This window comes from Drosophila santomea, chromosome X (assembly GCF_016746245.2).
Source record: "Drosophila santomea strain STO CAGO 1482 chromosome X, Prin_Dsan_1.1, whole genome shotgun sequence".
Classification (NCBI taxonomy): domain Eukaryota; kingdom Metazoa; phylum Arthropoda; class Insecta; order Diptera; family Drosophilidae; genus Drosophila; species Drosophila santomea.
The window spans coordinates 22,141,115-22,155,059 of NC_053021.2; the positions used below are offsets into that span (position 1 = coordinate 22,141,115).

General features: G+C 43.1%; 1 protein-coding gene across 1 annotated transcript in view; it reads left to right on the top strand.

The window, feature by feature from the left end:
- Positions 1-13,945, top strand: part of LOC120457339 (chaoptin) — a 210,111-nt gene that overhangs the window by 101,650 nt on the left and 94,516 nt on the right. The gene's annotated exons all lie outside the window — the stretch shown is intronic.

Here is a 13,945-nt window from a genome sequence, read left to right on the forward strand (position 1 = left end):
TTTTATTTATTTATTTATATTATATTGCTATCATTTATTTTACTTTCTTTCCTCTGCTTCCGGTTAAAGAGCTCGGCTGCTGGACGAGCATATGTAGACTTTACAGGCGGACGTTTTTATGGGGCGTTATTGCCCAGGGGCTTAAAGATGGAAACAAGGCTTTGGGACCCGAGGACCATAAATTTGTTTCAAGCCGAAAACTGAAACTGAAACCAAAAAGACATTTCCGCCTCTCATTAAATTTGTCTACGCATTCATTTGTCAGCAAGTCGTAAAAAGGACTCGACACGAATTTTATTTTTAGGCCTTGTCCTTTTTTATTGTTTCCCGTTTTCGTTTCCCGAGACCCTGAACTGCCGTCCATTTTCCTTTTGTATCCGGACACCTGTTTCTGTTTCTGTTTCTTTTTCAGTTTCAGTTCAGTTTCTTTTCCAGCCCGGAGCTTATCAGTCAGTCAGTCAGTGCCAGGCATCAATTCATCCATCCGGCCTCGTTGAGAGAATCAAGTCGAGGCAAGCCAAAGACGTAATGTGGATTGATAAATACAAAGAGAATGACAAATTATAAGGAAAAATGCCAGAGACAACGGCAAGGACATCGATTCCTAATCAGCAGCGACAGCAAAGATTTGACTTGAATTTATTTAAAGCAAGCGATAAAAGCGAACTTGAGTTTAGACTGTTGACTTAGCTACTTTGAAACGAATATTAATAGCCAAATACTGATTTTAGATTGAACACATAGAATTACTATTGAAAGGATTGTCCGTTTGCAGTACTGGAACACTTTTATCTGATGGTGCTCGTGTATAAAAAATTCCATAGTAATAGTGCAAAAAATCAAGTCGCTTTAAGTGTACAATTTAGGCCCAGTCAACTGTTCGCCGGGCTTGATATTAAAACAAGAGAACGCTATAGTCGAGTTCCCCGACTATCTAATACCCGTTACTCAGCTATTGGAAGTGCGAAGGGGAGTCTTCGACACTCACAGTTTTTGGCGGTTTGTGGGCGTTAGATTGGGCGTGGCCAAAAGTTTTTTGGCAAATCGATAGAAATTAACAAGACTAATACAAAAATGAAAAAATATCAAAACATTTTTTAAAAGTGTGGGCGTGGCAGTTTTGGGCGGTTTGTGGGCGTTTGAGTGGGCGTGGCAACATGAATCGACAAACTTGCGCTGCGTCTATGTCTCTGGAGTCTGTATGCCTACTCTAAACTTTCTAGCTTTTATAGTTCCTGAGATCTCAGCGTTCATACGGACGGACAGACAGACAGACGGACAGACGGCCAGATCGACTCGACTATTGATCCTGATCAAGAATATATATACTTTATATGGTCGGAAACGCTTTGTTCTGCCTGTTACATGCTTTTCAACGAATCTAGTATACCCTTTTACTCTACGAGTAACGGGTATAATAAGGCGGATGATTATTTTCTTTCCACGAATTTTATGCCCTTTGTTAGTCGAACTTTTTACCTTTCTTTTTGGGTACAATGTCAGAGTATCGGTGGCAGGTGGCTGTGAAGTCTCGTTGTTCTGCCGTTGTTAATTTTCCTTTGGCAGGACTTTGACTTGGTCACAAAGCGAACTCCCCAAAGTGAAGCAAACGGATGTAGATGTAGGGAGCGGCAAGTGGAGCGGCAGGTGGAGTTCAGACATCGACCCACCTGAATGACCTCTGGGAGCTGTCAGGAAACGTTTTCCATTTCCCTACCATTTCCTACGCTCCAGTGCCAAATGCTTGCATTAATTGTCTGAAAAAAGAGAACAAAGGCGCAAGCGATCGCTGAGACGTGTTACATATTTTTCTTGATATTTGTTGCCAGTGCAACAAATCAACAGACTTGACTTTAAATAAATGCACCGCCAATCCACTTGGATGAGCTCGAATTGCAGAATGAGTCGCTGCAGAAGCTCGAGTCAACTTGCAGTCTAGCCACCGCCCACCGAAGTTTGTGTATTAAATTAAAACGCTCAGCGCAAACTTCCTTCGGCACACTCACACACACCCACACACACGCACACTCGTTCACACTCAGATGCCCCAGCCACCCTGGCGTATGCGCAATGTAAAAGGATGACAAAGGGAAGGGAGAGGCAGGGGAGGATTCGAAACCAGACCAGGACCACCTTGGGAAGGCAACTTTTGCACCTTTGTTGGCACTTTCAGCGTAAATCGTTTTCTGCCAGTGCCCACAGCCATAATACACTGCCGAAAATATTACTCTGTCCAAAATGGCCCAATCTGATATAATACCCACAAATCGATCCAGCACAAACACATTTCAAAATATTTAGACCCTTGCCTTGTTTTTGAAAACTCGTCTGTTAATCCGGTACTCAAGTGTTTCCAAGCCCGTCGGTTTTACATGGGCACTTGTACGGTTTTAGCCAGTAGGTTTCTCACAGTGTCGAAGTCCTATTCGCATTGAAACTGTTATTAGTTGAAGCTTGGGAGCCAGGAGCGGAGGCAGGATCAGAATCAGGGCAGGGGCAGGGGCATGTGAAGGAGGCTGTGCAGGAGCAGCTGCTGCTCCTTTGGCGATTGGGCGGCGCGCCGCGACGTCTCTGAAGTGCAACTGCAACTGCAGCCTACATCGAGGCGCAGAAGAACAGAAATCCCAAAACAAAACTTTTTCTTGCCACGCGGTTAGTTGATGTTGGAAAACGAGAAAATGCTGGGGAAGGAGGGCGAAAAAGGGGGAGGCAAAGGGAAGGAAGGCTGCGGGAAAGCTCAATGCCGGAGCAAGACTTCGCCGAAAATTCAAAACCAAAAGGAAGAGTGCCGGAAAAGACAACAAAAAGCCCGGTTCTCCTATCGAGAGGTATGTTCTTTTTTGGAGGGTGGATGCCAAAATGGGAACTTCAAAGGCGAGCAGAGCAGCTGACACATTTGCCATTTATTTGAATCTGTTTACATTTTTCGATTAAGCGGAAAGTTTAGTTCCGGAAATTGGCGATAACATTTCGATTGAATATGACGGCAACCAAGGTACTTATACCTTCAAATGAGCGCTGGGAATTGATGTTCTAGTTCGCATTATCGATGATGTCCTGTATACAGAAAAGCTGAGAGCCACTTTGATGAAAGTCGATTGGTAAAAGTCACTCCTTACTAACGTTTAATTTGTTGCCCGGTTTCTTTTTAACCGGATAATTTCGACTAAATTTTGTTTGGTTTGGTCCAAATTTGTTTTGCTTTTATAAAACACAGTATTCAATTAATTATTTATGTTTGGCTGGGCATCCCTCACTTCGGTCAAACGTAAAAAACACTCACAACGACATGAAAGGCCAACAAAATATCAATTTTATGAAAATCAAACACACAAAAATAACGCAATTAGCGGCTTGGATGGGGCAATCGTAAATTGTTCCCGTCATGTACATGAGTGCGCGTGTATGTGTGCTTGCATGTTTGCGTGCGGGTTGCTTTATGAGTTTTTCGTTTTAATTTCCTCTTGTTAATGGGAAAAGCTCACTCACATAATAAATATGAATTTGATACGAAAAATGCAATTAAAATGTATGAAAAAGCGTCGAGGAGAAGCCAAGGCCAAGAACGCGCACACACACACACACACAGTGACAGGCGAAGTGTATGTGTGCGTGGGTACGAAAGCCATTCATGCAAAACATCAAACGCGAGCGCTCTTCGCGCTTTTGCAATATTTCATAGCATATTTTTCCGGGCTCGCCGGGCCTAAGGAAGTTGCAAGAATTTTTCAATCGAAATACAAATGAAATTATACCTTTGCGTGTGTGGAGGTGCGGCTGCTGGTGATGCTGGCTGCAGCCACCCACTTGGGCGGGAAAAGCCAAACAAGTGACAGCAGCAGATGGAGAATACATGGCATGTGGCGGCGGATGAAGAATGGATGCTCCTCCAGCAGCAGCCACCGAAGAAAGGCCAAGGGAAAGATGGCGAAATTGTTGCCACTTCAAAAGCAATGCAAAAACTGCCGCCGGCCAAGAAAAGAAAAGCAGCTGAGAAAACCACCCACAGAACCCAAAAACAAATGGGGAAATATTCTTAACAGAGAACTTAATTAACACTATTTTATTTCTATTGTTTTTTTGCTTGTTTTTTTATTTTATCATTTTAAAAGAAAAATGATATATTTACAAAGTTAAATATGGGATGCAAATATTAAAAATTTTAACAAAGCAAATAATAAGAGATATAAAAAAGAAATGCCTTTTTCGTGTTGGTTAAATTTCTGTAAAACGAATGCAAAGGGTGTTTGTGATACTACCCGCGATGACCGGTGTGAGTGGCACCCGACACTCAAATTTGTTGAGTGTGATTAGGGTGGCAAAAAATGACACTCTTGCAGTTCTCTGATTCTTAATATACCAAATTTGCCAAGGCCCTGCAATAACAGCAGAGTTGGGTTATGCTACAAAACATAAACTACTGCATAAACATAACTCTTTCATAAACCAATCTGACACACGCAAGCATGCCTACAAATATCAAAAGTAAATGAGATCTTCATTAAGTCGGACCTTTAATGTGGGCCCGCTACTTAAAGACGATATGTAGATCAAAGTAAAGCAAATGGCTTTGCAGTCACGATTGTTACCTGCAAGGGTATTAAAACGCCTGCTACACCACTTTAAAGTTTTATTTCTGAATTTTCTTAACCGCTACGTACTTCATTCTGAATATAAAGATCCCATTCGCCCAACAAAATGGCAATTCCCAAGAAAAAAAGACCGAAGAAATCAGAGAATGTTGAAGCTTTGCTTGGCTTCGACTTTGACCTCGACTTCGATTCAACGCCTTCGAAATTGCCAGGCATAATGCGGCGTGCTCTCCTGTCAAACATCCTGTGCCTTTTTTTCCTAAATTTTTTCTGCTTTCTGCGCTTGTCACCACTTCCGCCTGGCCCGTCTATTGCACTGCCATGTTACGCGTTTTACTGTTCATAAACATTTGATGACGCAGCAACAGCAACAGGAAAAACATGGAAAACAGGGTCCTCTTTAGCACAGATTTTTGTCTCGACGTTCCCCGGTCCCCAGCACTATCCCTCCCCATTCCATTTCCACTTCCAAAGACCCTTTCCCTCAATCTAGATGCCTGCGGCCTCTGCACATGCGATTTCCTTATTGTTGCCATTATGTGATCTGCGGATGGGGGAAACTGCAGCCGTCGCTGGTTGACAAGGTTGTCACGCCCCCTTAGCCCTTGTGAAGTCACCCCTAGCCCCCGAAGAATGCCCCTCTGTTCCTCCGTTCCTGCGCCCCGAAAAAAGGGTGGCTGCCCCGCCCGGGAAAATTACCCTGAGCTTCCGACAGGAAGGCATCGAAGAAAGCCACTTCCGACTTTTACGCAGCCGCTCTTTTTTCGCATCTTCAGTGGATTGTGCCCAAAGTGCAAACGGAAATGGGCGGGGCCATAGGGGAATGGGGAAGGGAAGAAGGGGGGCTGTATGCCATGCAACATTAAAAGCCCAACCGCATTGTTAAGCTCTGTTGTTGCTACCATTTTTATTAGCCACAATCAATCCGCTTAAGCAGAACGACAGGGACGATAAAAACGCAGAATATTTTTTAAAAATGTAGAGAAATAAAGGGAAAGGAAAAAGGAAAGGGAAAGGGAAAGGAAAAGGAAGAACAAATGTAAGTGAGTAGGTAGAAGAACAAGTGAGGAAAAAGTAAAAGCCAAAGAAAATGAAAAACGAAACACGAAAGGAAGTAAAAAGGACAGCAGTGATAGAGCAAAGAAAGTGGTAAGGGGCACCCATATTGAAGGGCTGATGTCTGCTTTCAGCGGTTCCTGTTGATTACATTGTCGCCTTACAAAACGGATCCCATCTTGTTGCTTTCTCCATAGAAAATCACAACAATGGTCCAGAGGAAGCTGGAGGCGAAAATGAATGGAAAACGTTATGCAATGGTGGGAATCTGGTCTCACAATAAAAAGATGTTAGGTAATCAGTAACCCGTAATCAGTAATCAATAAGCTGCCACCGACGGGTGTTTAAAAGTGAGATTGCACGACCTCACCATAACATCATACATACTCAAAGCCCAAGCTCCCAAAACAAATAACTTTACACATTCTGGAAATGACTTTGTTGGCCCAATACTGCGGCCAGTGGGTTGGTATTTCGTATATTTTGCACTTAAATCCTAAATGTATTTGGGGTTTTACAGAGAGTCTCACCACTCGCCTCTCACATGAAATCAATTCCTGATTTCCTGCGAACAATTTGACAGCAAGGCTGACTCGCAGACCCGTATTCTTGGCCCTAACCGGATTGCAAATGCAATGAGCTGTCCACCAGTCCTGGCAATCAATTCAACACTTTGGCCCTTAACGGAACCCCATTTCCCGTTCCCCATTGAAATTGTTGCGGGACTCTGGCGACGCCGCATTGAACACCAAATGGCCATTATGTGCTGAGCTGGCCACTTGATTTGTGGGGCTTGGTTCGGTTCCTGCTCCTGCTCCTGTTTCTGTTGCTGGAAAAACGTGATACGTTATTTACATGTTTTTAACCTCCGCAAACTTCCGCGCACCCACGCCTTGTAGCCCAACATGGTAGCTCAACATGGAAGCCCGACATGAATGGCAGTTCATCGTCTCCAAGTTTTCATGGGGAAAGAAAGCTGTTGAATGTATGTATTTTTCCTCAATAACTAATTAATTACATGCATATGGTACAACTAGGAGTATTTTGAGCAAATCATGAGAGATACTGAATCGTTGCTTACCTATAAATTCCCTGAATGTATTGCATGTTCAAGAAAACAAGACTATGTCTTGAAGGCAGTTGACATTTATAATGAGTAAGAAATGGAAAAACGGTATTTGCAATTAATTTAAACTATATACTCCAAATGCCAAAGTGCTCTCTGTGACCATGAAAATATCAGTGTTTAATCGCTCCAAAAGAATCCGATTGGGAAAACACGTTTCCTTCTCCGTCTTACATATGTATTTGCAGCATTTATGTTTGCCGTTTGCATGCATTTGGCCTCGTTAGTCTGAGTGGCTTTTCTTCTGGCTTTCCCCCGCCTTTTCCGCGCCACTCTTTGCCAATTTTATTCGCCAGTTGGCTCTCGGCAAAATTTCGCTGCCCTTCGCAGCAACGTATCAGTATCGCTGTGAGCGAGAGTTTAATTGTTGCAGTGCGAACCAACTGCAAGCTCAAATTAAAAACTCCCTCGTCGCAACATCGTTTTTGGCCATTTTTCAAAAGGGTGTGCGCGCCACGTAAATCGTCAAAATTGTCTCAACAGCGCTATGTCGTCGGCTATCAATGAAATTTCGTCGAACATTTTTGTGTCGCTGCAAAGGAGATCATCGCCGTTCGCTTCCGCGGATGACTCTCCCTTCTATACCCTGCAAGCAGCTGGGTACTTGCCCTTGGAGCAGGAGCAGGAGCAGGTTATTATCTGGCTGGGTGCCGGACTCCGAGACTCCGAGACGCTGGGAATGCAGTGAGGGTATTACTGAATCTGACGACGGGTATTAAAAGTTACCCAACAAGTTTGGCCTGGCAAAAAGGGATCAGGACAAATGTTTTCCGCTGCTTCGCTGATTAGAATTGCATGCATGCATGCACAGGGAAATGCGGAGGAGTGCATTAAATAACAATCATAATGTAACTACATATACCACGTAAGCTGGATCCAATCATGCCTGAAATGGTTGATACATAAATAAATAAGGTTGCCTTGTTTCCCTATTTCTCGCTCTTAATACAAGCTGTAGGTGTAATACAGTTAGATAAATACAAGCATATAGTTAAACTTGAAAATGACTTCTTACATGTATTCCAAACCTCAAAGAGCATATCAGTGGCCCAAAACGAAAACCTTCCTATTTAAGGCTGACTTACTATATTGGGGTATGCCAGTTTCACAATCGCTCTATTTTTATAAAGTGAGCAACTGAGTGAAATGACAAGGATAATTTTATACTTTCAAGATTATTTATCCAAAACACCGATAGGCTAAAAAGTGCATTCAACGGGGCCTGAAATCTTTATTAATGCACTGATTCAATTTATGTACTTTCGATTTGTTGATTTCCGCTGTTTTTGTACTTTGCTTTGGCTTGCTTGCCTTGCGCCGCTTTCAATCTGAGTGTTTGGCCAGTGTTGATTTTGGTCAACACCAAACCCAGTCGTCATTCAGCACTATGGGAAATTTTGTTGGCATAAATTAATATCTCGTAAACTATTTAAGATAAGATGATAATTTTTTTGTCTAGTCTTATACACACCTTTATTATCATGTTGTATTTAAATCTTTTAAAAAGAAAAAAAATCTAGTGCTGTACCCGTAATTTAATAAAAATGTAAGTTGCCCTATACAGGCATTTTTTTTATAATGACCTAACTTTGAATAGAGATTTAAAGTGAGTTCAGCAGAGTCCATCAATGAAATGTACCTCATGTTGTAGCTTATTTAATACTTGTTCAGATAATTGTAATTCAAAAGATACACTTTTTACGATTTTGGGAGAAATTATAGATTTTAGACGTAGCCCTACTTTTCCAAATTCAGAGTAAGCTCATGCTAAACGGGAGTTAAACAAGGCGGTTGCTGAATTGTTTTGTTATTATACCCGTTACTCGTAGAGTAAAAGGGTATACTAGATTCGTTGAAAAGTATGTAACAGGCAGAAGGAAGCGTTTCCGACCATATTAAGTATATATATTCTTGATCAGGATCAATAGATCTGGCCATGTTGGTCTGTCCGTCCGTATAAACGCTGAAATCTCAGGAACAACTAAAGCTAGAAAGTTGAGACTAGGCACACAGACTCCAGTGACATAGAAGCAGCGCAAGTTTGTCAATTTATGTTGCCACGCCCACTCTAACGCCCACAAACCGCCCAAAGCTGCGAAGCCCACACTCTGGACAAATGTTTTAAAGTTCTGTAGATTTGCAGAAAAACTTTTTGCCACGCCCATTCAGTGTGGATATATCTTCTTTGCACTTCTACCAGCTGAGTAACGGGTATCAAATAGTCGGGGAACTCGACTATAGCGTTCTCTCTTGTTATGGCTTAAAAGAGCTGCGACTTGATCAGGGGTAAGGAAATAATTCTTTCTATTACCATTAAATTATTTTTGTCTGATTCCTCAACCACTTGAGGCAGTGCGTCGGCCGTTTGAGATGATGGCAAAGCTTGAGTGGGACGGGATTACCTCGATTCCTTTCCAACAGCCTCACGGCTTCCGGCTGCCTTTCGTTGCGCGCATTTCCCACTTTTCCACTCGGCTTTTCCAACGGCAGCCAGCAGAAGAGCTCCGTCTCCCTAGACCGGCTAATAAAAGCTACAAATAATCGCGCATTTATTCGCTCATGCCCTGCACCAAAACACACACATGATGCCCTTATTTATTTAATGCGCTCTCATTTAAGCCGGTGCACTGCGAGAAAAGCGTTGTCCTGAAAACACAAGGCGTAAACCATTTACAATCCGTATTGTTTGCGCACCGATTCGGTGCGAAACTTCGAAAGCTAAAATACGTCACCTCGGACTTCTTTACATGAAGTAAAAGAACCGATTTGATTTTATAAAAAAGATATATGGAGTATTGCAAAAGCCTTTTTTACAGTGCAATCGCCCCATTTTGTTGGGTTTTTGTGTTTCTTTTCTTTTTCGGGTACTACCACTTTGCCCACAATTTGATCATTGTTATTGTGTTATGTTATCACTATTATTATGCTTCGGGCTTATCCGCACAGATTTCGCAGCTCCACGTGAGGCCCCCGCAAAGCCCCAGTCCAACCTGCACTGCTGTTTTCGAGTTCCAGTTACCAGACCCACTCCTGTTTTCCCTTCCGACCCCATTTCCCTAGGCAGTGGCCCAAAGTACTTGACCCTGAGTATTTGGCCGGCCGCCTGCTGTTCGCCCTGCGGTTCGCCGTCCAATAAGCTAAGAGGCAGTGTAATGCCGGTAAATCGATAATTAGGGGCATTGTTGTGGCTGGCCGACTAAGGATGATCCAGTTACCAGTGTCGCCGCGGCCACTCGTCGGAGTTTCGAGTGCCTGCAATCAGTCGATGACTTTTCCGTGACGATGAAGTACTTCGCAGTATTAAAGTAAACATGTGTGCCAGATTTTGGCCATTTCCAAAGGCAGTGCAAGGTAACGATAATATTAATATTCAAATATTATATAATATTCTAAATAATATTATTTTAAAGACTACAAAAAAAAGATTTCTGCATTGCGCACATCTAATATGGTTTTCCATTCGTTTTCCACCTGGCACTCGTTCTTTCCTAATGATTCTCTAAGCTTTTAAAGATAATCGTACCTAGGGGTCGCCCCCTACAGAAAGAAGTATTTCAATTTAATGGGAAGTATCAGTACGCTAAGTAAAGTCAGTATCAGCCAATTTTAATTTGGTTCAAACCATCTACAAACATTATAAACTTTCTTATTCACCATTGGCATCTGCTCTCTCTCTTTTCATCCACAGTTCAGTGAATGCCACGTGTCTGTTTAGGTGAGTTGAAAATATTTTTAATATATTGCACCCATCCAGGGAATTGCCCGAAGGCCCGAGGCACAGATACGGATACTGATACGCGGCTGCAGATACAGATACATATACAAATACAAATACCAGGCCAAAATACTTATCCGAGACAGCCGTCTTGGCATCTTAAGTGACCGAACTCTGCTTTTGTCGGCCCTTCCCGCACCCTGCCTGCGAATTGGCAATAAAATCAAACGCGAAAAAAGTTCAAGAGCAGAGGTGGGGAGGTGGGGTTGGGTGGTGGGGAAACTGTATCGGCGGGCGAGGGCTGGAAAAGTTCCTCGACAAAGTCCAAGCGTGACTGGCATCGGAAAACCAAGGCGGTCGCCCATCGCCGTTCGAAAGTCAGAGTTGGTTTATAAAACGCTTTGTACGCTCAAACAGACACAGTAATTGGCGATACACCACGGCCAACACACGCACACGTAGGGTGCAGTCCTGTGATAGACCTCTACTTTGTCTTACGAAGCTGTGGGCTGAAAAAAGCTTGGAATGTGTCCTAAACAAAATGACCGACCGCTGGATGCCCTATAGGCAGAAGGTTCGGTTTTTTTCGAATGTTAAAATACCCGTTGCTTTGGTGTGTTGTGCGGCAAGATACTTTACTGCTTGTCATGTGTAATCTTTGCTGTTAATATATCGTTTTTTATGATCGCATAATATTGGAACTGTACATCTCAAGGCGCCACCACAAAGGTACCAAGAAACTGGATAAGAAATGCGCGAGGGTATTGGAAAAACTTTGGCGGCGACGTCGTCGCGCCTTTCATAAACTTTGAGTGTTTCTGTTGCTGGCATGCACTTACCACATTCCGCTTTTCTTTTCCATTTCCCCCGTTTTTGGCTTCACTCCCATTTATTTGTATTGCGCTCAGCTTTGTTCGTCCTTTTTCTCCTGCTGCGCCAGTGTCCTTATTTATTTTTTTATTGAGTGGCCATCTTCTGTCTGTGTGCTGGAATTTTGGTAAAAATTATTTATAATAAAACCCACAAACCACCAACGAAATTATAAGGGAAATTTCTGTTCTTTTGGCCGCTGCTGTTCGGAAATTTATTTCGCATTCGCTGCTTAAACTCAAACAATATGTAGTCCGTGTACTGTGCAGTTCATGTATGTAGCAAGCTGGAATTGCATTTCAATGCACTAAGCAAGTTTATTCCTTTGCCGACGCAGGGGCCAAATGGCGAACGGAGCCTGGCCGGGCAAGTGCATCCTTCAAATTGGGGTTCGTTACCAGCTGGCCAGATCCTTTGCTTTGAGCTCGAATTTCTAGCTTGAGCCCGCCCGGGTCTTAGCGCCCAAATTGCATTTCCCTGCCATAATCCGATGCAGGCCTGCCAAGTGCCGATTTCCTCTGTTTTACACGTCCGCCTGATCTTTTGCAAGCAGCTATAGACATTCGAGCCGAGGTCTGTGGGCGATGGGTTTTGTGAAATCCTAGCTGGGCCTTCAATGCGCCTGCAGGACGAAGCTATCAAACTGTCACCTCTTAAATTATCGTCACACATGGCACCACATAGGCACCACCAAAAAGGACCGTTGAGCTCGCAAGAATTGAAACTTTTAATTATTTAGCTGTTCGAACACAAAATCGAATTTTGAATATACATTTAATTATTTAATTAATACATTAATAAGTCTTTCAAGCACTAACTGCACCTATGCATAACATGATCATAGTTTTTTTGAGGAGCGGACAAAGGGGATCACAGCACACAGCGAGTGAACTTCACAGTCAAACACATTTTTATCTAACACAATTCGGCTCGAATTAATTAAAACGTACATATGACCACTGGAACAACCTTTTGTGTCACATGCACCAGATCCACAGAATCCACTAAGTGAAATTACATTAAATTTCAAGTTAAGGCAACAAAAATTGCCAAGAGCGATTAAATTTGATTGTAGAAATGCCGCTGCATATTGATTAATTGTAAAAACGCAATCCGCAACTCAAGGACTGAGTGCACCAGCTTAATGAATTTGCACTTCATCGGGCGTCACAAAGAAGTAATTACCTAATGTAAGAGAGGCGGGGGCAAGAGAGTAAGGGCGTGGCACAACTCACAACCGCAAAATCAAAGCTCCTTCATCGTCCTTTCCCCCCAAGCTGACACACGGGTACACAAACAATATGCCAGACAGAAGGATCACAGGATGAGTGACTGGATGACTGGCTCACTGGCTGAATGGCTGACTAGATGACTGGATGGCCGGATGACTGGGCTTCAACCATTCTCGTCCTGCTGGCCAGCACTTGTAGCCATTCTCCTGCTAAGCAGGCCGACACCAAAGCCAAATGAGTTCAGCGCTCGCAGGCAGTGACAAAAGGGTGGCATTGGCAGGGGAAGGTGGAGCGGGAATGGGAGTGGGAGTGGGAATGGGAATGGAAATGGGAATGGAGGAGAGCAATGTGGAAAAGTTGGAGAGGCAACTATTTTCTGGCCATGGTGAATGATTTAATACCTAGTTCGAGCGTTTGTTTACTACAGTACGACAAATTATACTGAGAAATCACATTAGCCATTCAAAATACGTATGTTCACTTGCAGCGCGCTACTCGTATTTATATAATTTGCGAAATAAACAATTTTAAAAATATATAAAATAAATAATGTATACATATATGAACTGGCACTAAAGAATCTATGCTTTCCTAACATTTCAAAGTCATGCGGCTTTTGATTGGTTCATTACAACTAGTTATAAATGCAGCACTGAAGCTAAATTTTTTTTCTTTGAATTCTGTTATTGGTCAAAGCTTTAAATATCAGTAATTTAATTGTAGGGTATATGTGTACAAATAGATAATATTAATAAAATGTAAATTCTTAGTGAATGATCTTTTGGTATATTAACATAAATCTGGAGTAGAGTATTTTTACTTGGTGGCAGGCAAATTGTGGTACTGCAGTGTCAAGCTAAAAAAGATAGCAACGGAAGTTCTGCTCGAATCGGAGTGCAAGAAAATACATCGGACGCTTTTCTTTGAGGTCGGTTGGAAGGACCCCTAGCTCCGCACCGGCCCTCCGCTTTCCCCCGATTTTCGTCGTGCTTTTGCCACTTGCCACTTTCCCACTTTCCCATTTTCCCGGCAGCTGCTAACGAGCGGCGAGTCGAGCAATGATTGCGGTTACTTGCTGGTTTTCATTTCATTTTTCATGCCACTCCATCTTGCCGGCGAGTGGGTCAACTGGGCAGAGTGGTGTGAGTGATGAAAGCGTTGAGAGTGGTGAGAGCGGTGAGAGTGGTGAGGGTCCTTCGAAGGTGTTGGCTCCGGCTGAACCGAGCCGAGCCGAGCTGAGCTGAGCTGTGGTGTCTGGGTGTGGGTCTGGGTCTGCCTGGTCGTCCTTGTGATCCTGACGCCTGTTAAGCACTTTAAACAATGTGGCAGCCCTGGCGTTCGTCTTGTTAAATTT